This window comes from Pristis pectinata, chromosome 8, assembly GCF_009764475.1.
Source record: "Pristis pectinata isolate sPriPec2 chromosome 8, sPriPec2.1.pri, whole genome shotgun sequence".
NCBI lineage: Eukaryota > Metazoa > Chordata > Chondrichthyes > Rhinopristiformes > Pristidae > Pristis > Pristis pectinata.
In genome coordinates this window covers 86,696,139-86,720,769 of record NC_067412.1, presented here as the reverse complement: position 1 = coordinate 86,720,769, position 24,631 = coordinate 86,696,139, and positions in this window count along the sequence as shown.

Sequence of the window (24,631 nt, the reverse complement as noted above, 5' to 3'; positions counted from 1 at the left end):
GTGCACCAGCTAAGTGAATCAGAGGAAGGGAAAATGAAAACACGAAACTAGAGGCAAAAAAATCAAAAAGAAATGGGGAACACAGTTCACACTTGGTTAGATTAGCAGAAGGATTTCATTGGGGTTTTCAAAAATGAAATGAAATAACAACTAAATTTGATTTTCTATGCATGTACGTCAACATGTGGCATTTGGTAAATAAGGATGGTTAATTACAGGCAGCTAGTCACATGGGAACATGCTGTGATGGTAATAAAAGAAGCTTGCCTCAAAAAGGCACCCGACTAGGCTTTAAATATTTCTGGAAACAGAATGTTCGGGAAGGATAGGGAAGGAAGGAAAGGAGGAGGGGTACCAGTATTGATAAAAAAGGAATATTACAATGTTGGAGAGAGTGGACATCACAGAGGGGTCAAATGCAGAACATCACAAGATCACAAGACAAGGGAGCAGAAGCAGGCCATTCGGCCCATCAAGTCTGCTCCAAGGAAAAGGGAAAAAGAAAAAGAAATGAGAAACTGGGGTGGGGGGGGCAGGTGAAAAAAAAACTATTCTAACCCCAATTTCTGGCCTTATCCCCATATCCCTTGATACCCCGACTATTTAGATATCTATCCATCTCTTCCTTAAACGCCTCCAATGATCTGGCCTCCACTGCTGTACCTGGCAAGGAATTCCACAAATTCACCACCCTCTGGCTAAAGAAATTTCTCCTCATCTCTGTTTTAAACCTGTACCCTCTAATTCTAAGATTGTGCCCTCTGGTCCTGGACTCACCCACCAAGGGAAACAGCCTAGCCACATTTACTCTGTCCAGTCCTTTCAACATTTTAAATGTCTCCATGAGGTCCCCTCTCATTCTTCTGTACTCCAGTGAGTACAGTCCAAGAGCCAACAAACACTCATCGTACGTAAGCCCTTTCATTCCGGGAATCATCCTCGTAAATCTCCTCTGAACTCTCTCCAACATCAGCACATCTTTCCTAAGATATGGGGCCCAAAACTGTGCACAGTATTCCAAATGAGGCCTCACTAGTGCCCTGTAGAGCCTCATCAACACTTCCTTACTTTTATACACTATACCTCTCGAAATGAATGCCAATATAGCATTTGCTTTCTTTACCACCGATCCAAACTGGTGGTTAACCTTTAAGGTATCCTGCACGAGTACCCCCAAGTCCCTTTGTATTTCTGTACTTTGAATTTCCTCTCCTTCTAGATAATAATATGCCCATTTATTTCTGTTTCCAAAGTGTACAACTGCACATTTCTCAACATTGAATCTCATCTGCCATTTCCTTACCCATTCTCCTAAACTATCTAAGTCTCTCTGCAACCTTCCTGTCTCCTCAATACTCCCTACTCCTCCACCTATCTTGGTGTCATCTGCAAACTTAGCCACAAAACCATTTACTCCATCATCCAAATCGTTAATGTACAAGGTAAAAAGAAGCGGCCCCAACACCGACCTCTGCGGAACACCACTAGTAACCAGTAGCCAACCAGAACAAGAGCCTTTTATTCCCACCCTTTGCTTCCTGCCAACCAGCCAATGCTCCACCCATTCTGTTATCCTACCTGTAATTCCATGACCTCTCATCTTATTAATCAGTCTCTTATGCGGCACCTTGTCAAAGGCCTTTTGAAAGTCTAAATACACAACATCTACCGCCTCTCCCTTATCCACTCTACCTGTGATTTCTTCAAAAAACTCCAATAGGTTGCTCAGGCAGGATCTTCCCTTCACAAAACCATGTTGGCTAGGACCTATCTTGCCTTGCACCTCTAGGTATTCCATAACTCCATCCTTGAGGATCGATTCCAATAACTTTCCCACCACTGATGTCAGACTAATAGGTCTGTAATTTCCTTTATGCTGCCTCCCACTCTTCTTATACAGTGGAACCACATTTGTGACCCTCCAGTCCTCAGGAACCATGCTGGAGTGTATCGATTCCTGGAAAATTATCACCAGTGCCTCCGCTATCTCTAAAGCCACCTCCTTCAGAACCCGGGAATGAACCTCATCCAGTCCGGGAGACTTATCAGTCTTTAGCCCATTTAGTTTTCATAGCACCTTCTCTCTAGTAATCTTAACTGAACTCAGTTCCATTCCGTGAGACCCCCGACTAACCGGTATATTGCTGATGTCCTCCACAGTGAAGATCGATGCAAAATACTCACTTAGTTCTTCTGCCATCTCTTTATCGTCCATTATAATCTCTCCCGCACCATTATCAATTGGTTCTATATCAACCCGTGTCTGTCTTTTACTCCTTATATATTTAAAAAAACTTAGTATCCTTTTGAATGTTATCTGCCAACTTCCTTTCACAATTCATCTTTTCTTCCCTAACAACCTTCTTAGTTTCTTTCTGCAGGTTTTTAAAACTTTCCCAGTCTTCTGTTTTCCCACTAATCTTTGTTTCCTTGTATTCCATGTTTGGTTAGAGCTAAGAAACAGTAGAGGGGAGATTACATTATAGGTCACTAATGAGAGGGAGAGATACAGAGGAGATAGTATACAGGGAAATGCAAAGACTATAATGGAAACATTAATTATCTCAATGCAAACTAGGACAATAATAGTGTTAGTTTCAGAGAGGGTTAAGAGTTTCTAAACTGTGTCCTGGATAATTTTCTAAAGCAGTATGTTTCTGGTCCAACAGGGAGTTTTGGAAATTGCAAAGAGGATAGTAATAGAATCAAAATCAGGATCAGAATCAGGTTAATTCTCACTGACATATGTCGTGAAATTTGTTGTTTTGTGGCAGCAGTACAGTGCAAGACGTAAAGACATAAAAATGACTATAAGTTACAAAAATCAGCGACCCCGGTTCAATTCTGGCCGCTGTCGGTAAGGAGTTTGTACGTTCTCCCCGTGACTGCGTGGGTTTCCTCCGGGTGCTCCAGTTTTCTCCCATATTCCAAAGACATATGGGTTAGGAAGTTGTGGGCATGCTATTCTGGTGCCGGAAGCGTGGTGACACTTGCAGGCTGCCCCTAATTCTACGCAAAGATGCATTTCACTGTGTGTTTTGATGTGCATGTGACTAATAAAGGTATCTTATCTTACATGAAAAGGGCATGTCCCAGGTGGTGAGGGTCCTTAATGATGGATGCTGCCTTCTTGAGGGGTGAAGATGTCCTCGATGGCAGGGAGGGTTGTGCCCGTGATGGAGCTGGCTGAGTCTACAACCCTCTGCAGCCTCTTGCGATCCTGCACATCGGAGCCTCCATACCAGGCAGTGAGGCAACCAGTCAGAATGCAGGAGGATGTAAACAGGCTGGGGGAATGGGCATTAGGGCTCGGAGACTGATGGAGTTTAATGCGGAAAAATGTAAAGTGATGCATTTTGGTAGGAAGAATAGTAGAAGGCAACATAATATAAGGATACTATTCTAAAGGCAGTGCAAGGGCAGAGGGACTGAGGTGTATGGGTGTACACATCGTGGAATGTGCTAGGAGACATAAGAGACTGCAGATGCTGGGATATGGAGCAACAAACAATCCACTGGAGAAACTCAACGGGGTGAGCAGCATCTGTGGGAGGGAAGGAATTGTTAACATCTCTGGTGCAAGTTTTCGACCCGAAACGTGACAATTCCTTTCCTCCCACGGATGCTGCTCGACCCATTGAGTTCCTCCAGCAGATAGTTTGTTGGAATATAAGAGTTGAGAAAATGGTTATTAATGGATACACAATTCTGAGCTTTAAAGACATGGAGCATAAAAGCAAAGATGTTATGCTGAACTTTTATAAAACACCAGCCCAACCTCAATTAAATTGTTGTGTTCAATTCTGATGATTACATTATAGGAAGGAAATTAAAGCATGAGGCAGCACCCAGAAAAAAATTATGAGAGTGACCCATACTTAGGATTGTCCAAGATGCTGAGAGCATCATAGACAAGAGTTTTAACGAGGTGGTCACACCTAAGATAAAGGTTGCAGATAGTTGGGTGACCACCAGGAGGGATAAGGGGAAGAGACAAACAGTGCAGGGTCCCTCTGTAGCCATTCCTCTCAGCCACAAGTATACCCCTTTGGATACGGCTGGGGAGATGACCAGATCCTCCCCAGATCAGGGGAGATCAGGACACAGCAGCAGAAGCCAGGTCAGTGGCACTGTGGCCGGCTCTGTGGCTCAGCAGGGAAGGGTAAAGTCAGGCAGACCAATAGTGACAGGAGACTCGATAGTTAAGGGGACAGATAGGAGATCCTTTTTCTGTGAAGGACACACCAGGATGGTGTGTTGCCTCCAGGGTGCTGGGGTTGAGGATGTCTCAGAGCGGCTGCAGAATATTCTCAAGGGCGAGAGTGAGCAGCCAGAAGTTGTGGTGCACATTGGCACCAATGACGTAGGTCGAAAGGGGGAAGAGGTGCTGCACAGTGAGTATAGGGAGGTTAGGAAATAGGCTAAAAAGCAGGACCTCGAAGGTAGTAATCTCTGGATTACTCCCAGTGCCATGTGCTAGTCAAGGCAAGAATAGAAAGACAGAACAGATGAATGTGTGGCTGAGGAACTGGTGCAGGGAGCAGGGATTCATGTTCTTGGATCATTGGAGCCTCTTCTGTGGCAGGGATGACTTGTACAAGAGGGACAGGTTGCACCTTAACTAGAGGGGAGCCAATATCGGGAGGTTTGCTAGTGCTACTTGGGAGGGTTTAAACTAGTTTGGCAGGGGGATGGGAACCAGAGCATCAGGTCAGAAAGTGGAGGGATTGAGAGGAAGGTAGATGTCAGGGCCTATAAAAACAGGCAGGGAGTAAGGTAATAGACACAGTGGGATGGAGGCATTGAAGTGTGTGTGTATTAATGCTAGGAGTATTATGGGTAAGGGTGATGAACTTAGAGCATGGATCAGTACATGGAACTATGATGTTGTCGCCATAACAGAGACTTGGTTGAGAGAGGGACAGGAATGGGAGCTTAATGTTCCAGGGTTCAATGTTTTAGGAAAGATAGAGGGAGGTAAAAGGAGGGGGGAGTTGCGCTATTAATCAGGGACAATATCACAGCTGCACTCAGAGGGGACATAATGGAAGGCTCGTCCACTGACTCTATATGGGTAGAACTCAAAAATAAGAAAGGTGCAATCACTCTGATGGGATTACACTGCAAACTCCCAATAACCACTGGGACATTGAGGAGCAGATATGCAGGCAGATTAGGGAAAGGTGTAAAAACATAGGGTTGTTGTTGTGGGGGACTTCAACTTCCCTAATATAGACTGGGACTTCCTTAGTGCAAGAGGTTTAGATGGGGCAGAATTTGTTAGGTGCATTCAGGAGGGTTTCATAAATCAATATGTAGATAGTCCAACAAGAGGAGGGGCCGTCCTGGACCTGGTGTTGGGTAATAAGCCTGGCCAGGTGACTGACCTTTCAGTGGGAGAACAGTTAGGGAACAGTGAACACAACTCCTTAAATGTTAGATAGCTATAGATAAGGATAAGTATGGACATTACAGGAGAGTATTAAATTGGAGCAGGGCAAATTATGAGAGCATAAGGCAGGAACTAGGAAGAGTTAACTGGGAACAGTTGTTTTTGGGCAAGTCCATATCTGACATGTGGAGGGTATTTACAGACCAACTGCACAGAGTACAGGACAGGTATGTTCCAGTAAGAAGGAAGGAAGGATGGCAAGGGAAGAGAACCTTGGATGTCGAGAGAGGCGGTGAATTTAGTCAAGAAGAAAAAGGAAGCGTGTGTAAGGTTTAGGGAGCTAAAATCAACAGAGCCCTTGAGGATTACAAAGAAGCCAGAAAGGAACTCAAGAAGGGAACTAGGAGAGCCAGGAGGGGCCATGAAAAGTCCTTGGCAAGTAGGATTAAAGAGAATCCCAAGGCATTCTATACATACATCAAGAGCAAGAGGATAACTAGGGAGAGGGTAGGACCACTTAAGGATAAAGGAGGAAACATGTGCTTGGAGACCGAAGATGTGAGGAAGGTCCTAAATGAGTACTTTGCATCGGTATTTACCAAGGAGAAGGATGTGGAGGATAGGGAGATCAGTGTGGAACGTGCTGATATGTTTGGGCATTTTGAAATAAAGAAGGAGGTGGTGTGGGGTCTCTTAAAGAACATTAAGGTGGATAAGTTTCCAGGCCCTGATGGAATATACCCCAGGTTATTGAGGGAGGCAAGAAATGAGATTGCTGGGGCCTTGACCAAGATCTTCGTGTCCTCTCTACCGACAGGTGAGGTCCCAGAGAACTGACGAGTAGCTAATGTTGTTCCATTTTTCAAGAAGGGAAATAAGGATAATCCTGGAAACTATAGATCAATGAGTCTCACATTAGTGGTAAGTAAGTTACTGGAGAGGATTCTTCAGGATTGGATTTATGAGCATTTGGAAAACCATGGTCCAGTTAGGGACAGTCAGCATGGCTTTGTGCAGGACAAGTCATATCTTACCATCTTGACTGAGTTTTTCAAGGAGGTGATGAAAGCGATTGATGAAGGTAGAAATGTGGATGTGGTCTACATGGATTTTAGTAAGGCATTTGACAAGGTCCCTTACAGTAAGCTCATCCAGAAGATCAAGATGCATGGGATCCATGGTAACTCAGCTGTTTAGATTCATAATTGGCTTGCCCATAGAAGACAGAGTTGATGGGACTTATTCTGGCTGGAGGTCTGTGACTAGTGGTGTTCCGCAGCAGTCTGTACTGGGACCTCTGCTGTTTGTGATATATATAAATGACCCGGATGAAAACATAGATGAGTAGGTTAGTACGTTTGCAGATGATATGAAGATTGGTGGTGTTGTGGATAGTGTAGACGAGTGCCAAAGGATACAGCAGGATATAGATCAGTTGCAGGTATGGGCAGAGAAATGGCAGATGGAGTTTAACCCAGGCAAATGTGAAGTGTTGCACTTTGGGAGATCAAATGTAAAGGGACAGTACACTGTTAATGTCAAGACCCTGTGTTGATGTACAGAGGGATCTTGGGGTCCAAGTTCATAGCTCCCTGAAAGTGGCTACACAGGTTGATAGGGTGGTAAAGAAGACATATGGCATGCTTGTCTTCATTAGTTAAGGAACTGAGTTTAAGAGTTGGGAAGTTATGTTGTGGCTTTATAAAACTCTAGTTAGGCCCCATCTGGGGTATTGCATTCAATTCTGGTTGTCCCGTTACAGGAAAGATGTGGAGGCTTTGGAGAGGGTGCAGAAAAGGTTTACCAGGATGCTGCCTAGAATAGAGGGTATCTGCTATAAGGAGAGGTTTGATAAACTTGTGTTGTTTTCTCTGGAGCGGCAGAGGCTGAGGGGACATCTGATGGGGTTTATAAGATTATGAAAGGCATAGATAGAGTAGGCAGCCAGTATTTTTTTCCCAAGGTTGAAATGTCTACTACCAGAAGGCATGCATTTAAGGTGAGAGGGGGTAAGTTCAGAGGAGATGTGTGGGGCAAGTTTTTTACACAGAGATTGGTGGATGCCTGGAATGCACTTCCAGGGGTGGTGGTAAAGGCAAATATGATAGGGATGTTCAAGAGGCTCTTAGGCACATGAATGTGCAGGAAATGAAGGGATACAGCCATTGCGTAGGCAGACTGGATTAATTTAGTTGGGCATTTGATTACTAATTTATTTAGTTCAGCACAACATTGTGGGCCGAAGGCCTGTTCCTTTCTGTTGTATGTTCTATGATTCCTGGTATGAGGAATTACTGTAACGAAAATAGATTAGAAAAGCAGGGGCTGTTTCCTTGGGAGAAGAGAAGGCTGAGTGGAGATCTGATAGAAGTATAAGAAATGATGAGGGGTTATGGATAGAGTGGATTGTCGGAGGTTGCTCCCTTTGGTAGAGGCATCAAGGAATAGAAGTCACAGATATAAAATAAAGGTGAAGAGAAGTCAGAGCAACATGAGGATTATTTTTTACATAGCACATAGCTGGAATCTGGAATGCACTGTCTGCAAATTGTGGGGAGTAGGTTCCACTGTGGCCTTGAAGAGGGAATTGAACAAATATATGGTGGAGAATGAGCTAGTGGGTGAACCTTAGTGTGGATATGATGGGCTGAATGGCCTCCTTTGTGCTGTAACCATTCCGTGATTCCATGATAACCCAATGGTTATAGTAATTACTATACAGTATATACAAGGAACAATATTTTCCAATTAAATGATCTCAGTCTTTCTGCACTAATTCCCAACTAATGAATGGGTCATTCCCTTAAGGACAACAGATATTCTCTTCTCCATTCCATACAAGAGTAGAAGAGCCGTGATAGATCACACTATGACACTCAACACAGCTCCTAATGTACATTCTTTCCCATCATTGCAGTGCCGCATGATGAAGACCGTGATGTTTCGACCCCAAGGCTCTGAGAACACTGGAGCTAAATGTTGCAACTGACCCTTTGTGCGATGTAATGAAAATCCACTCCTTCTACCCTTTACGTCGGCTGCGGGTTTTTATGACCAGTCTGCAATTCTTGCCCAGTACATCTCTGAACTTTTGTAACCCACATTCTTGCCTCATCTGGTTTTCATTGAAGCCTCCCACTTGTAACTGCTCCTTTATAATGATGGTTTCCTCTGAATTTATGAAACCACACCAAAAACATTGTTACTTAACATTTTCCCACAAGTTTAATTTATGCTTGGAAAGTCATCTCCCTTTTCAGACTGCTCAGCATGAGGCATAGGGTACAACTGACTTTTCTGGGCTACTCACCAGGCAGACACCTGCTCCTTAACATATGCCAATAACTTTCTTTTGTGATCACTGAATCATTCCCTACTTACAAGATCAGGCACTATAGTCCTTTTATATTCCATGGGTTTTCTTAAACAATTTTATGGAAATTGCACATTGGGGAAAATTATACTTGAAGGAAAAAAATTGTAACACTTGTTTTTATTTTAGTTTGATCAGTTATAAGAGTTCCAGTGGCAATGGGACTGTTGGACTTTTGTGGTCAGTATATGGCCATGTGTTTCCACTAGAGTTGGAGGAATTGGGAATACTTCCCAATCCTACTGTGAGTATGTATCATCATATTCTGATGTGTGAACCACAATCATTGGCTGTTATTACACAATATGCAGGTAATCTGCAATATGGATGGCAGGTGTTCTCAATGTTGCTTGACTGAGGCTGCTGTAGTTTCAGTGAATGCTTTTTTATTCATTTTCAGGATCTGGGTGTCACTGGCAAGGCAAATATTTATTGGCCATCACTAATTATCTTGAGAAGGTGGTTCTTGAATCATTGCCATCCTTCTGGTGAAGGTACTCCCACAGTACTGTTGGGTAGGGAGTTTCAGGATGACGAAGGATTGGCAAAAGTTTTCCAGCATAGAAATGAGGGTTGAAATTCACCCTCTGTTATTTGTGCTGAATGCACAATACAGTAACAATGCTACTGAAATTCAGTTCCATTGCTGTTAATACTTTACTACATCATGCATTTAACATGTACAACTGATGGTGGATTTCTACCTCACTATCTTTGTGAAATGACCAAGATGAGTTGATTATAAAATAGACCCTAAACTACTTTAGGCATAGAGTCAAGGAGACGTATAGCACAGAAACAGGCCCTTCAGCCCACTGTGTCAGTGCCGACCTTTCAGCCCATCTACACTGATCCCATTTTCCTGCATTAGGTCTGCATGTTTCTATACCTTGATTTAGTGCCCCCTTAGTTTTCATCACCAGCATGTTGTTGACTCACTGGCTCACATTTTTCAGCCCAAGAATATGCATAGTCACCCTCCTGTTGATAGGGGAAGAATAAAAGAAAGTGAGAGAAAACTGTATCATCCACAAAATAATATGTGGAAGCACTACCCAAGCATGTGTTCACAGTTGATTCAAATATGTGATAATTATGGTGCTAACTGATAAACAAGTAACACACTTGTTTATTTACATTGATGTTTACCCCTATGGAAACTCAGCATGTCCCCAATAACCCTTACTAATTTTTATAGATGTACCATAGAAAGCATCCTCTCCAGATGCATAACAGCTTGGTATAGCAACTGCTTTGCCCCAAGACCACAAGAAATTGTAGATCATTGTGAACACAACCTAACAGAACACGAAAACTAACCTCCCCTCCACTGACTCTGTCTACCCTTCCCACTGCCTCAGGAAAACAGCCAACATGAACAAAAACCCCTCCCACCCAGGTCATTCTCTCTTCTCCCCCTTTTCACTGGGCAGAAGATACAAAAGTTTGAAAACACATATCAAGGACAGCTTCTATCCTGCTGTTAAAAGACTCTTGAACAGACCTCTTGTACGATATCGATGAACTCTTGATCTCTCAACCTGCCTTGTATTGGCCCTTGCACCTTATTTGTCTGCCTTTAACACTATATTCTTTCTTTAACACTATATTCTTCATTCTGTTATTGTTCTTCCCTTTTGTACTACCTCGATGTACTGATATATGGAATGATCTGTTTGGATGGCATGAAAACAAAGCTTTTCACTGTATCTTGGTACACGTGACAATAATACACAAAATACTAATTAATAATAAACTCTGTCACAAGAGGTTAAAAATCCTTTTGGGGAACTTGGTAGCACTGTTGTTTAAATTTAGGGTAGAAGTCAGACCCACTGCAACTTACATTAATGAGAGAAGGGTAGTTTAAGATATGATGGCAGAATCTGCTCATTGAGCACGTGTCTTGTGGATGATTCCTGGTTGCCCAGCAGTTCCATCTTACTTACCCGTTAGAGAAAGTAGGGCTTGCATTTATCTAACAACCTTCATTTCCTTTCAGCATGCTCCAATATATTTCTGAAGTGTAAGCATTGTTTCAGTGTTCAATAAAACAGGAGCCAATCTGTGCATGGCAAGCTTCCACAAACAGTAACATGATAAAGATCAGATTTTGTCTTAAGTGCAGATATATCAGACTCTAGACCACATGAGAACATCTGTTCACCACACCTATGTGAAAAAGGGAATTAAGAGCAACAACCACACAGATTTAGCCACAAAGGCACAGCAAGTACTGATATGTCTGGACACATCACATCCAGAAACATGGCATGCCCACAGATCCCTGGCCACAAGTAACAGGAGGTGGAGACAAGGCCAGGAATGACAAGAACTAAGTGAACTGCAGTGACCATCCCCATCTGGGAATTTTGTGAGGAGAATAGCAACTCTAGGTATCAATTTCTCATATGCTGTTGCTACTCTGGTGAACATTTTCTGTTCTGCATGGGTGGTGGGCCGGGAGAGAATGGCAGGACATTAGGCTTTTGTGTAAAATGTGCTGGAGTTTAAATATTCAAATCAATGGCATTGGGAATGTCAGGAACGCAGACACACTTCCATGGTTTTCCAGGGGGAATGCTCTTTGAGCTCTTTTTGACTGTAAGAAATTGGAGATCAAGCTAGTTTTGGCTGGTAGCAAGTCACTTCTTAAAGAGAGACTCAACAGGACATTCACATGATCATATTTAAAAATAGTCTTCAGCAGTGAATTTCTGAGAACTAGGACTTTGTTTATTCTGTTGGCCCAGATTTCAGGATCAGCACTTCTGATTGCTCCAATTAAGAACTGGAAGATTGGATTTCCCTGGGACTTCCTGAGTGTTGGAGGAGCAAGTGACCGAAAAGTTTCTTTGCACCAAAGGCAGAATTTTGTCCATCTGTAAAGTCCCAGGCATCTGCGAATTCAAGGGGAAAACTGAACAAGTAGGTTCCCTCTCATTCAGATGGCAGTGATAGGACTATGCCTGACTTACAGGAATCTGACCTGTGAACAACCTCATCCACAAACTGAAGTTCATTCCAGTCCTGAAATTTTATGCTTCACGTTCATTCCAAGTTTTCACATTAGCAAAGCCAGTCACTCTGCTGTGCCGAGATGCACTAAGCAAGCCATTGATATGCCATGCACCTATCAATTCTAACCATGGTAATCTCATTAAAAAATGAGAAAGCCCTGAAATGTTTCAAAAATCCCCAACAATTCAACCCTGACCTACTTCATTGCTAGATTTCCAAATATGTGGCAACATTGGAGCGGGTCATTTAGACCTTGAAGCTGCTGTGCCGTTTAATCACACAACACAATGTCACATCAGCAATTGGAAACAAGAAGAAAAGATAAGAAAAGATATCTTTATTAGTCACACATACATTGAAATGCACAGTGAAATGCATCTTTGTGTAAAATGTTCTGGGGGCAGCCCGCAAGTGTTGCCACGCTTCCGGTGCCAACATAGCATGCCCACAACTTCTTAACCCGTACGTCTTTGGAATGTGGGAGGAAACTGGAGCACCCGAAGGAAACCCACACAGTCACAGGGAGAACGTACAAACTCTTTACAAACAGCGGCTGGAATTGAACCCGGGTCGCTGGTGCTGTAATAGCATTACGCTAACCGCTGCACTACCGTGCCTGAAAAGATCAAAACAGAGTAATCAGTGGGGGTGAGGATTCCTTCCTATTTCTTCAGCAAATTTCTTGCCTACAGCCAAATGGTATGAACATTGAATACTCCAATCTCAGGTAACTCCCACTCCCTGTGCTCTCCTCCCACATACACTCACCCAATCATCTAATTTTCTTCTCCCTTTGTTCACCTCTCCCGTTCTGCCCTTCACCCATCTGGTTCCATCTGTCTATCATCCCCTCCCCATCAGGTTCCACCTATCACCTACTATCCCACCTCATTTCGTACTGCCGTACACTGGCAATCTTTCTTCTTCCCTCTCAGTCCCAATACAAGGTCTTAACCCAAAGCATCGACTAAAACCTTTTGCCTCCACAGATGCTACTTTACTTCCTGAGTTCTTCCAGCATTCTATTTGTTGTTCCAGCTGCAAGGAAGTGCCTTTATCTTCTGCTACTAGACAGGAACAAACCTGAGAAAGGATTTGGGAAGGGATCCTTGTTGCAGATAGTACCTTGGGAAAGAGAGTCTACTGTGATCTCTAAATTGACAGGATAGAAAGAGAAGAAGGAATGTTACACTGAAATATTCAATAGAAAGTAAATTTAGGCAGGGTACAAAATAGGCAGCCAAGCTGATCCTGTTTACATACCTCGCAAGAGGGATATTTTAAATTACCCCAATTCTTTCTAGTCCTGTGTAAATGCTTCTCGTACATAATTTCCATGACCAAAAGTCTGAGGGTTATCCAACAGGGATTTCAATCACTCAGTGTGCAAAGGTGAGCTTAAAGTCTGGCCCACCGAGAATTTGTGGTCGCTGCACCAAGCTTCAGTGGATTCTTCAGTCCCTCGTTCTGGACCTCAGTGTGCTACTCAGCCACATTTGGTTGTAGACAACTCTTTTCACTGGAAGACCAGCAGATCAAAATGCATCTTTCACTGAATTGATAATCTTCCAGCAGCAATTGATGTCTATCTCAGTATGTATCCCTGGAGAGCATAGAGACCTGTGGAACACAATCTTGACAAGGGCCACTGCATCTCTTTCCAGACCTTCCCAGCAAATGAGCGTTCCAGGAGGAGATGAATAATGATCTCATTCCCAGTGCAGTCATCTCAAGAACAGAGTGAAGTGACACAGATTTCAGGCTTTCATGAAGGATCTAACAGGAAGGGCCTTTCTCACCATCAGCCATGCAAGATCTTGGTGCTTGTTTGAAATTCCTGTTGATGAGGCATTCTGCCAAATGACTTGACAGTGTGCCCAGGGAACCGTCCTACAGGATCCTCCATCTCCTATTCCAGCCTTGAGGACATTCCATGTAGATCACCACCTGAATCACTGATGAGCTTTGGTGGCACTTTCAACTGCCTGGTATCTGGAAAAAGGTGACAGCTGAAAATCAGCTGCTCTCAATTGGGATTGTAGTTATTGTCAGAGCTGGACAGAAAAAAGTGACTAACAACATCTGTTCTTTTTGTAAGATATGCATTGTTTCCAATCTATCCTTTTTCTTTTCCTGTACCAATACCAGCATATTGTCACTGACTTTTGCATTTTATAACCAACCATCCATGTGTTCTTATGTGTGACTTTGTCCAATAAGTTCCATATTATTTTTTGTATGGTAAAATAATGTCACAGTGGAGACACTAAGCATGCTATATAATTGTGGCATGAATTTTGGAAGCAGTGTTCAATACACTGATGGAACTAGAGAGCACATTTAGCACTACTGACTGCAGTCAATTTCAAGGCACTGACTTTTTTTGGGCTAGACCCCAATTCCTCATGTTGCTATTCCTGAAATCTGAAACTGACTATGTGGAAACTGCAGGCACAAATCTACATCCTTTCATTCACTATCCATGCATTAAAGTCCCATGTTAAGCTCTATGTCTGCTTTTGTAGCTTCCAATTTTATTGATGAGGTTATTTCAGGCTATGCTGCATTTCAAATCCAAAATTTGTGAGTTTCTAAGCTTTCCTGCAGTCAATGTTGTTCTGTCTACAAAGATTCAGTTGTATTCCTTACCCCATGTGTTTGTTTTAGAATTATTTATAGTCACAGATCACAGCCCTATTACAAGATGGCTTAACCACTCCATCAGATCAAGCCTTTATTTAATCTTGTGGAAGCTACACTTTCTTCACTGCATTTTGATTTTTGAATGATAAATCATGCTATGTCATCAAAATTTCCACAGAATTAGAAACAAGATGTTCAGTCCAGTTAATCTATGCCAGGTTTGTGTTCCATAAAAGCTTCCTTTCCACCCCTCTTCATCCAGCTTCATCAATGCATCTTTTTATATTTAAGAATAGAATTATTCTAAAATCACATTGTAATTAATAGACATTAAGTTCAGTTAGGTAATTCAAACGATGGGCAGGAATGAACATAATTTACTGTATCTGGAATTTCAGAAGATATTTGACAAATTCTGCATCTCAACTCTATGAAGACAAAATTTGCATAGAAAAATTGGCAATGATAAAAGAGGTTATGTTAAATGGACTTTGGAACAATCAGAACATATTTAGGGCATATAAAGAAAGTAGTCTGTTACACTTGTGATTTTTCCACTTTTCAGTGAGATTATAGCTGATCTATGACCGAGCTCCATATTCCAACCATATCTCCAAATCTCTTAAAACCATTTGTTAACAAAAATCTGTCAAAAATCAAAATATCACAGATGCTCAAAATCTGAAATAAAACAGAAAATACTGGAAACACTCAGCAGGTCAGGCAGTATCTGTGGAGAGAGAAACATTGTTAATGTTTAAAGGTTCTTTATGTTTCTGGGAGAGTTACTGCAAGCCATTAACATGATATGGGCTTGTGGGTGCAATGTTTTCATGTCTCCTTGTGTTGCTTTTCTGGTATCCAGTTTAGTTAAATGACATTGAAAGTGAAATATTTATTTCTGACAAGATTTTGCACCACATTGGTCTTAATGTTGAGGGGTGCTGTTCACTCCCAGAAGAATGAGTGTTTAATAACACTGAAGACTCAAGATGAATTATCAAGATTTATAGAGTCAGACACATTTCACCTGCGGTTAATAGGAAAGAGCGCTGCATAATTCACTACAAAACAAGCTCCCAGTAGACTGACCTAGGCTGGGACCTCAGTCATTCTACTCCGTGTTCATTTCAGCAGGTTCCTCTCAAGAAGGCCAGAAGAAATCTTACTCAAAGAGAAATGGCTCTGGGTTCATTTGAGAAGAAATGAGTGAAAAAAAAGAGGAGAAAGACACCTCACAAAAGAAGTGGCACCAAAACAAAAACAGAAGATGCTGAAAATGCTCTATAGGTGGGGGTTGTTTTCCCTAGAAAACAGTCCGTATTTGATTTTCAGTAATGCAAATGTGCATCATCAGCACGTGTCAAGAAATGAATATCTAAAAAATAAATTAGTGGTTATTTGTTTACATTTTATTATTTATTTATAATAAATATATAGCATTTACTATATAATATAATTTATTAGGGAAAGGCCCCTAATTAGAGATCAGGCAAAGGAAAGGTACCTTTGTGATGGAAGGAAAAGTGTATTAGAGGAGAAAAAGGTGCGTTAGAGGGTCAAGGGTAGTGCCTTAGACAGTCAAGGAAGGTGTATTACAAGGGTAAGGAAAGGTGTATTAAAGGGGAAAAATGTACGTTAGAGGGAAACAAAAAATCTGTTTGCAAAGGAAAATGTATTAGAAAGGACAGGAGAGAGGTATTAGATGGAAAAGGGGTGTGTGAGAGGGAAGTGGAGATAAGGAAGGTAGGTTAGATGGGAAAGGAGTGTATTAGGGGTAAGGAAATGTATTTTAAAGAATCAGGGAGGTGTGTTAGAGGAATGAGAGGAGATGTGTTAGATGGGTAAGGAAAGATGTATTAAAGGGAAAGGAGAGATGCTTTATAGAAAAGGTATTTTAGATGGGAAAGAGTTGTGAGAACAAAATGAAAGGTTAGAGAAGACAGCAAAAATGTGTTAGAGGGAAGAGGGGAGGTATGTTGGGGGGTTCAGGAAAGGTGTGTTAAAGGGGTCAGAGAACGTTAAAGAGGAAAAAGAAGCTATTCAGTGGGTACAGAAGCTGCTTTAGAAGGGGGTATGTTAGGAAGGTCAGAGAAGGTGTATTATACAGGTCACAGGATGAGTGTTAGAAGGATGAGGGCAGGTGGCTTAGAGGAGTCATAGCAGGTGTGTTGGAGATGTCAAGGAATGAATGTTAAAGGGGAAAGGAAGGCTTGTTAGAGGTGAAAAGGAAAGTGCATGAGAGGTGTCAGGGAAGGTGTTGGGGTAAGGCTGAGAGAGGGAAAAGGGAAGGTGTGTTAGAGGGGTTAGAGGATGAATGTTGGAGGGGGAAGGGAAGGTGTGTTAGAAGAAAAAGTGAACATATATTAGAGTGGTTAGGGAAGGTGCGTTAGAGGGGAAAGGGAATGTGTGTTTGAAGGGTCAAAGATAATATGTTAGAGATGATAGAAGAAGGATGGTAGAAGAAAAACAGAAGGTGTGTTGAATATTTTCAGGAGCTTAGATGAGGAAAATGGAAGGACAAGTTATGAGAAGGTGTGTAATTATTTAGGGATTGACCAAAAAACAACATCATTTAGAGATTCACTTCAACATTTTAAACACCTCGAACAGATCTTCCATCAATATTTGATATGGAAGGAATTACAATCCATTTATGCAATTTATCCTTATAATTTAAGGTCTGATACATTTTGGCAAATGTGTACAAACTGTCATTCAAAATCTCCTAAATTCTGACTGAGCTAAAGGCCAAAAACTAAAAATAATTCTCCACATAGGACCTACCAAGGCTCCAATAACTGAAACATTACTTCCTCCCCTTTGTAATTGGGAAAATGCATTTTCTCAGGCTGTTGGCTACTATGAGGACGCACTGCGCAGCATGAGCAGCAGATCACATGTTAGGCAGTTAATGCCAACATGACTCCTTCTTAAATTGTACTTTAGGTGGGTAACTCCACGTACAGATTGGTAGGTCAATTGGTCACTGCAAATTGCCCCTCGTGTAACACACACAAAAAGTTCAGGAGAAAGTCAGCAGGTCAGGCAGCATCTATGGAGAGAAGTAAACAGCTGACGTTTCAGGTTGAGACAGAGTCCTGATAAAGGGTCTCAACCCGAAACATCAACAGTTTATTTCTCTCCATAAATGCTGCCTGACCTGCTGAGTTCCTCCAGCATTTTGTGTGTGTTGCTCCAGATTCCAGCATCTGCAGAATCTCTTGTGTTGCCCCTAGTGTAGGTGGGTGGTAGGATTGATGGGACTGTGGGAGAACAGGTTGACTGTAGGGAAAATAGGTGAGGAATAGGATTGCTCTGTGAGCCAGCACAGATTTGATGGTGCACCGGCAGAGAGATGTTGCTGTGTGCTGGTATTGGAGGGAATGAATATTTAGGGTGGTTGATGGGTGCCAATCAAATGGACTGCTTTGTCCTGGATGATGATGAGCTTCTTGAGGGTTGTTGCTGCTGGAAGTTGGGTAACAGCAGAATCTAGAACGCTTGACAGCACAAGAGCAAGACAATGAAAATAAAAAAAATAGATTTTCAAATAAAGAAACGGACCCAAAATATCTTGTGTAAAAATATCCTCAACACATCTTGCTTGATGGATGCATTTTCAGTGCCTGTTCTGTATCATTGTAAGCAATCACCAAGTGCTTTACAACAGAATGTACAAACCAAATCCATCAAATTAAGTGAACAAATTACGTGTTGTATGAATGAGGTCAGGGTGTCTCACTGTAGCTTTTCCCCTTTATGCTGGATGATGGATTATTCTCCTTTGCAAAAGAGGTGTATGCAGCATTTGGTAAAAGTTTCATTGACAATCGACTGAGATTCTAATGGTCCTGGGCACCTCAGGCTGTGCATTGTGGGTCAGCCTGATCTGAGAATCGATTGATTGGCTAATAGTATGAATTTTAAGCTGACGTCTTCTCCAACTGGTCCTGGGAGGCAGGGAGGGAGCGTGAGAGAAGGGCAGCCATACTTTCCATAAATTGTCTACTTTTTTCTGCCATTTGAAATTAAGATTTGCTGCTCTTGGATCTTGGAGATGTGCTTGTCCTCACTCTGAAATGCCTAATTCTACTACCGTTTTAGGGGATTAAACATTTGGCATTGTTCTGCCAGACCCATTTCAAATGCTTAAACAGCCTCCTCTTTGAGCCAATGAGTGATTAAGAGGATTTAGTATTTTCCCATTTTCATTGGCTGGCCCACAGTATGGAAGATGCAGCTATACTTTAGCCCAGAACATAAAACAACAAGAGTGTAACTAAACCAGCAGGCTTCATACCCACGAGAACATTAATAATGCACTGTTAACCCTTGAAAGCTCAAGAACAACAATTCTAGGCACATCATTTTTTTCATAGTGTGTGCCAGAATACATAGTTTACGTCAAGTATTGTAAGACTATATTGACGTATGTTTCTTACTTTCCGTAGAATATGATCCTTCCTTTTCAGAATTTGCAGGGAATGGGCATCACAGCTGAGACCCCCATCTCACCTGACATCCCCACTCACTTATCTACCAGCACAAGTCACTGCTCAGCAAGTGGCTGTGGGAAGGCTGGTTGTGTTTTCTATCCTCTTATCTCTCACTTGGTGACAATGAGATGAGCTGTCTGTACAAATCTCAATCATTTTAAGCCACAAGCTTGTCCACAAACACAAATGCATTTGACGACAGGTTTTCGATTGTTCATTATAATTGGAAGTTGAAAGATGAATCTTAGCAAATGGGATTGGATATGTGAAGGGAAGTAGAATTAAAGATGGAAGTTGAGATTCAAAAATTAAGAAGTGAGCTTTGAGACAAGTTAATTTGTTACTGCCGATAGGCCCTTTGAAAATCTGAAAAATGTTTGTAGACTAGTGAGGACTTCCTTAGGTTTAGAACACTAGACTTCATGGAGTACAAAAGCAAGGAATTTACACCAAATGCTTATAAGACATGGGTTTGGGCAAAATGAATGTGCTGTGTTAAACTCTGCTCTACCATTCATCAAGATCATGGCTTATCTTCTACCTTGGTGCCATTTTCATGCACTATCCCTATATCCTTTAGTTCCCTCCATATCTAGAAGTCTACCGACCTCTGTTATGAATGACTGAGCCACCACAGCCCTCTGCGATAGAGAATGCCAAAGATTCACTACCCTCTGTGTGAAGAATTGTCTTCTCTTCTCAGTCTTAAACAGACTACCCCTTCTTCTGAGACTGTGACACCTGGTTCCGGACTTCTCAACCAAGGAAAATATCCTTCCTGCATTCAGCCTGTTAAACCCTCTCAAAATTTTGTAAGTTTCAGTGAGACTGGTATTGGTATTGGTTTATTATTGTCACTTGTACCAAGGTACAGTGAAAAACTTGTCTTACAAACCGATCTTACAGGTCAATTCATTACACAGTGCAGTTACATCAAGTTAGTACAGAGTACATTGAGGTAGTACAGGTAAAAAAAACAATAACAGTACAGAGTAAAATGTCACAGCTACAGAGAAAATGCAGTGCAATAAGGTGCATTGTAACAACAAGGTAGATCGTGAGGTCATAGTCCATCTCATTGTATAAGGGAACTGTTCAATAGTTTTATCACTGTGGGGTAGAAACTGTCCTTAAGTCTAGTGGTACGTGCCCTCAGGCTCCTGTATCTTCTACCCGATGGAAGAGGAGAGAAGAGAGCATGGCCCGGGTGGGTGGGGTCTTTGATTATGCTGGCTGCTACACCAAAACAACAAGAGGTAAAGACAGAGTCCAAGGAGGGGAGACTGGTGCCCGTGATGCGCTGGGCTGTGTCCACAACTCTCTGCAGTTTCTTGCGATCTTGGGCAGAGCAGTTGCCATACCAAGCTGTGATACATCCTGATAGGATGCTTTCTATGGTGTATCGGTAAAAGTTGGTGAGAGTGGAAGGGGACAAACCAAATTTCTTTAGCCTCTTGAGGAAGTAGAGGCGCTGGTGATCTTTCTTGGCCATGGCATCCATGTGGTTTGTCCAGGACAGGTCGTTGGTGATGTTCACTCCCAGGAACTTGAAGCTGTCAACCCTCTCGACCTCAGCACCATTGATGTAGACAGGTGTATGTACACTACCCCCTTTCCTGAAGTCAATGACCAGCTCTTTAGTCTTGTTGACATTGAGGGAAAGGTTGTTGTTATGACACCATTCCACTAAGCTCTCTATCTCCTTCCTCTACTCCAATTCCCCTCATTCTCCCCTCATTCTTCTGAACTCTATAGAATATAAGCCAAAGCTACTCAACCTCTCCTCCTATAGCAAACCCACCATGCCTAGCACCAGTCAAGTGGAGGCCATGCAGACAAAGTGAAACAACTGAGTGGAGTGGTTCCAGGAGTTAGGGACTTCAGTCTTGATGGTACATTGAAGAAGTTGGGATTGTTCACCTTGGAGTAGAGAAAGATGAAAGGCGATTTGTTGGAGGTGTTCTGAATGTAGAAGGGTGTGAACAAAGTGAATAGAATGAAACCCGTTCCCACTGCCTTGAGGCCCATGGACCAGAGAATATAAATTTAAGATGATGGCAAAAGAACCAGGGATGACTTGAGGAAAAACTTTATCATGTCAGCAGTGGTCAAGATCTGAAATCTACAGTCTGAAAGAGTGTTGGAAACAGATTCAGCATCCAGCTGTCACTTTCAAAGGTGAACTGGATGGACACTTGACGGAGCAAGAATTCTGGGGCTATGGGGAAAGATCTGGAGAGTGGTACTGACTGGAATGCTCATATATAGAGCCAGCAGGGAATCAATAAGCCAAATGGTCACCTTCTCTGCTGCCATAGTTCAATGATTCCATATGATTCAATATGCAAAGAGAGGCCTGTAAGCTCAGCAACATTTGCTTTAATCCATTGAAACCACAGGCCCATACTTCTGAAGCATGTTAAGAGAGTTGGTGTTCTCAGGCAGTGGGTTTTAAAGCTGGCTGTGATCTGGTTCTAATGTTCCACATTATGCTATTGAAGATTGGCATTGCATTCAAAAAGCCTTTGGGCTGAATATCCGTGGGGGTTCAGCAACCCATTCACTGTAACCTTGATGAAAGAGCTGTGCAAACACCAAAATAACAGTGTACACAGGAGAGTGTCTGTGACTTCCAGCAAAGTAATTGTTGGCCTACAGGAGAGTCCCTGGAGGAATTCACCCTCGTGTATATGTTGTAAAAGCACTGCAGACTGAAACTGTCTGTTGATACCATCACTAATCTGTTGGCCAGTCAGAGAAAGAAAAAGATAGTTTATAGTCATACAGCACCCTTTCGTGTTCCCTTTCAGACAATCCAGAGCACTTCACAGCCAATGGATCTGTACTGTGGGAAAGTCAACAGCCAATTTGCTCACAGTGGACTCCTACAAAATGAAATGTGATCGTGATCAGAGGGATAAAATATTGGCTAGGACACGGGTTAACTCCCTTGATTATTAGCATAGAAACTTTTATGATGACCTCAAAATGGCTTTGAGAGAATTTTGCTTATTATCTCATCTAGGGGTGTGTGCAAGTACATGAGCTAATAGACACACATGCACATGTTTTCCCCAGTGATGCTAAGGATGCCTGTGCACGCCCAGTCCCCACCCATTAAAAAAGCCAGCAAATTTGAATTCCTACACAAGTCAGCAGCTACTGAGTCCTGTGATGGAGAATCAGACTGAAATATCAAGTCTCTGGGACTCAGAGGCAAGGATCATATCCTGTAATGCCATTTTATCAAAAAGAGCCTTTGAAATGTGGAAATTCAAGATCCAATATCTTTGTGTTTCATCTTTATTTTCAAATAGCACTGCTTTGTGATGCAGGCTTTTAATCAAGCATTTCTTTCCCACATGAAGGTAAGTTGCCTTTTTGTGAAGAAGTTTAAAAGATGTAAATTCACATAAAAGGATTTGTTTAACTAACAGTGCATGTTCCTATCCACTTCATATTGGCTACTGATGTGGTTTCCATGGTGAGATCACATCGTGTGGCAAATGTTATTTTTCTGATGTGAACTAATATTTTTGTACATTTTCTCTGGAGTGAAATACCACAGTGTAACCTATCTTGGATGGCAGGAATATCAGTGAAATCAAGTACTGAGATTCTCATTCCAATGAAAATAATAATATTTTGACTGGAGTGAAAATATCTGGAGCATCATGATCTCAATATTCATTTGCCAACTGAATAAAAAAAAAGCTTTTAAAGAAACAGCTTTGATTTTTTTTTAGCAAGGTCTAAAAGGATCCCAGTAAGATATTCTTTCCTCCAGCATTGGACAGGACTTTGCTGTCTCTCCGCTCCCTTCCCCGAAGGGGGTCGATCCCCTCCCGGGAAACAACTCCAAGACCACTGCCCCGCTTTGGTTCTTTGTCCAAGCAATGTCAGTTCTGGTGAGATCTCACAGCATTGAGATTATCGAGTAGGAGAATGGGGACGAGCTGACTCTAATCCTGTTCTCGCTCACGGTCCACACTTCCAGCAGGGGTCAGTGGATTGCCATTGGGAATGGATTTTTTTTCCCCCATCTCTATCCTCGGGCGGCTGCGCAGTGCTGCTCGGGTTGGAGTTACGGACTGATCACCTGCCGTGTCCGTTTGCTGAACCAGTCATTCCAGGAGCGGCTCAAGGGGCAAACCGAGGTGGGGCCACAGATGGGAAATCAGACGGCCCAAAGACCACAGCCAACCTTAAGGGATTCCTCTCCCCATCCCCCCCGAGCTGAGGCAGAACTCCAAGCCCCAGCACAAGGTCCCGGAATGAAATCCGACTGTTATTGGAGGGGCTCGTTAAATACTGAGCACAGACAGAAATCCCACCAGCAAAACTCCAGCAAGCTAACTGATGCATTGCCGCAAATCAGAGAGGGAAAACGAATGAGAAGGAAAAACAACATCTAATCATGTAAAGAAAATGTTTCTAAACAAAGATGTATCAATTAGCAACAACTTGTGTCCATACCTAACGGTGACAAAGATAACAGCAATGATCTGTCCTCCTCTACATACCTGTGGATGCGTGTTTTTCACCATTATTGAAGGGGGTGGCCTTGTTGCTCCCCGTCCCCTCCTTACGGTACCAAGCCCAGTAATGGAATAAATCCATTAGAAAACTGACCTCGCTCTCCCTCGGGCACTCATTCCTTCACCATCAAATGCAACAACACGTGAAACATGACCACCTAGGCAAGGAACCGAGAGGACTTAAACCATCTGGAGAACTGCATGAATCACGGTTTTCATCCAGGGAGCAGCTATTTAATACAAAAAAGGAGTCCAGATGAAGTGTTTCGACCCGAAACGTCGACCGTCAATTTCCCTCCATAGATGCTGCCTGACCTGCTGAGTTCCTCCAGCAACAAACAATCTGCTGGAAGAACTCAGCAGGTCGAGAGCAGTATCTGCGGGAGGAGAAGAATTGTCGAAGTTTCGGGTCGAAACCCTGCATCAGGACTGAATTGTCGACTTGAAACGTCGACAATTCCTTTCCTTCCACAGATGCTGCTCTGCTCGCTGGGTTCCTCCAGCAGATCGCTTGCTGCTCCAGATTCCAGCATCTGCAGTCTCCCGTGCCTCCGGGTGTTGAATACTCCTTCTTCATCCAGTCTGTGCAGAATGTTGCTGCACAAGATCAGACGTTGGCACTTGACCCGCGAGTTATTGGCATGTCAGCCATTCCCATAGGTGTTGCATGCACCCTCTAAACGTTGGAGTTCTTCTAGCAAGAGTGGGCTGCAGATTCAAACCTGTGTGCAGGTAATGGAGACACAAGAGACTCCAGATGGTGGAATCTGGAGCAAAGACCGAGGAACTCAGCGGGTCAGACAGCTCTGTTTGCGGTGCATCACAATGACATCTTAGTCTGGAGTTGAAGATTGTTAATGTGGTGGGAGCTGGAGATGGGGGCTATGCCTCCTGTGGGACGGAAAGCAGTTTGTGATGAATCCGTGAACGGAAAATTGAGCAACGGGATTGTCAAAAACCCTCAGAACCCCAGACATTTCCACCACGGTGCAAGATAAATATTCTGGCATTCAGAAATAAATGCTAGTTAATGCCCTGGGCATCACTCAGCGTCTGAATCAGACAAGATCTTGCATTCTCTCTTTCGTCATATAGTTGGAAACATCCCAAACATTAACGTAACCTCCACAATGACCAGACTGCAGTGAATTCCCAGTATTTTCCG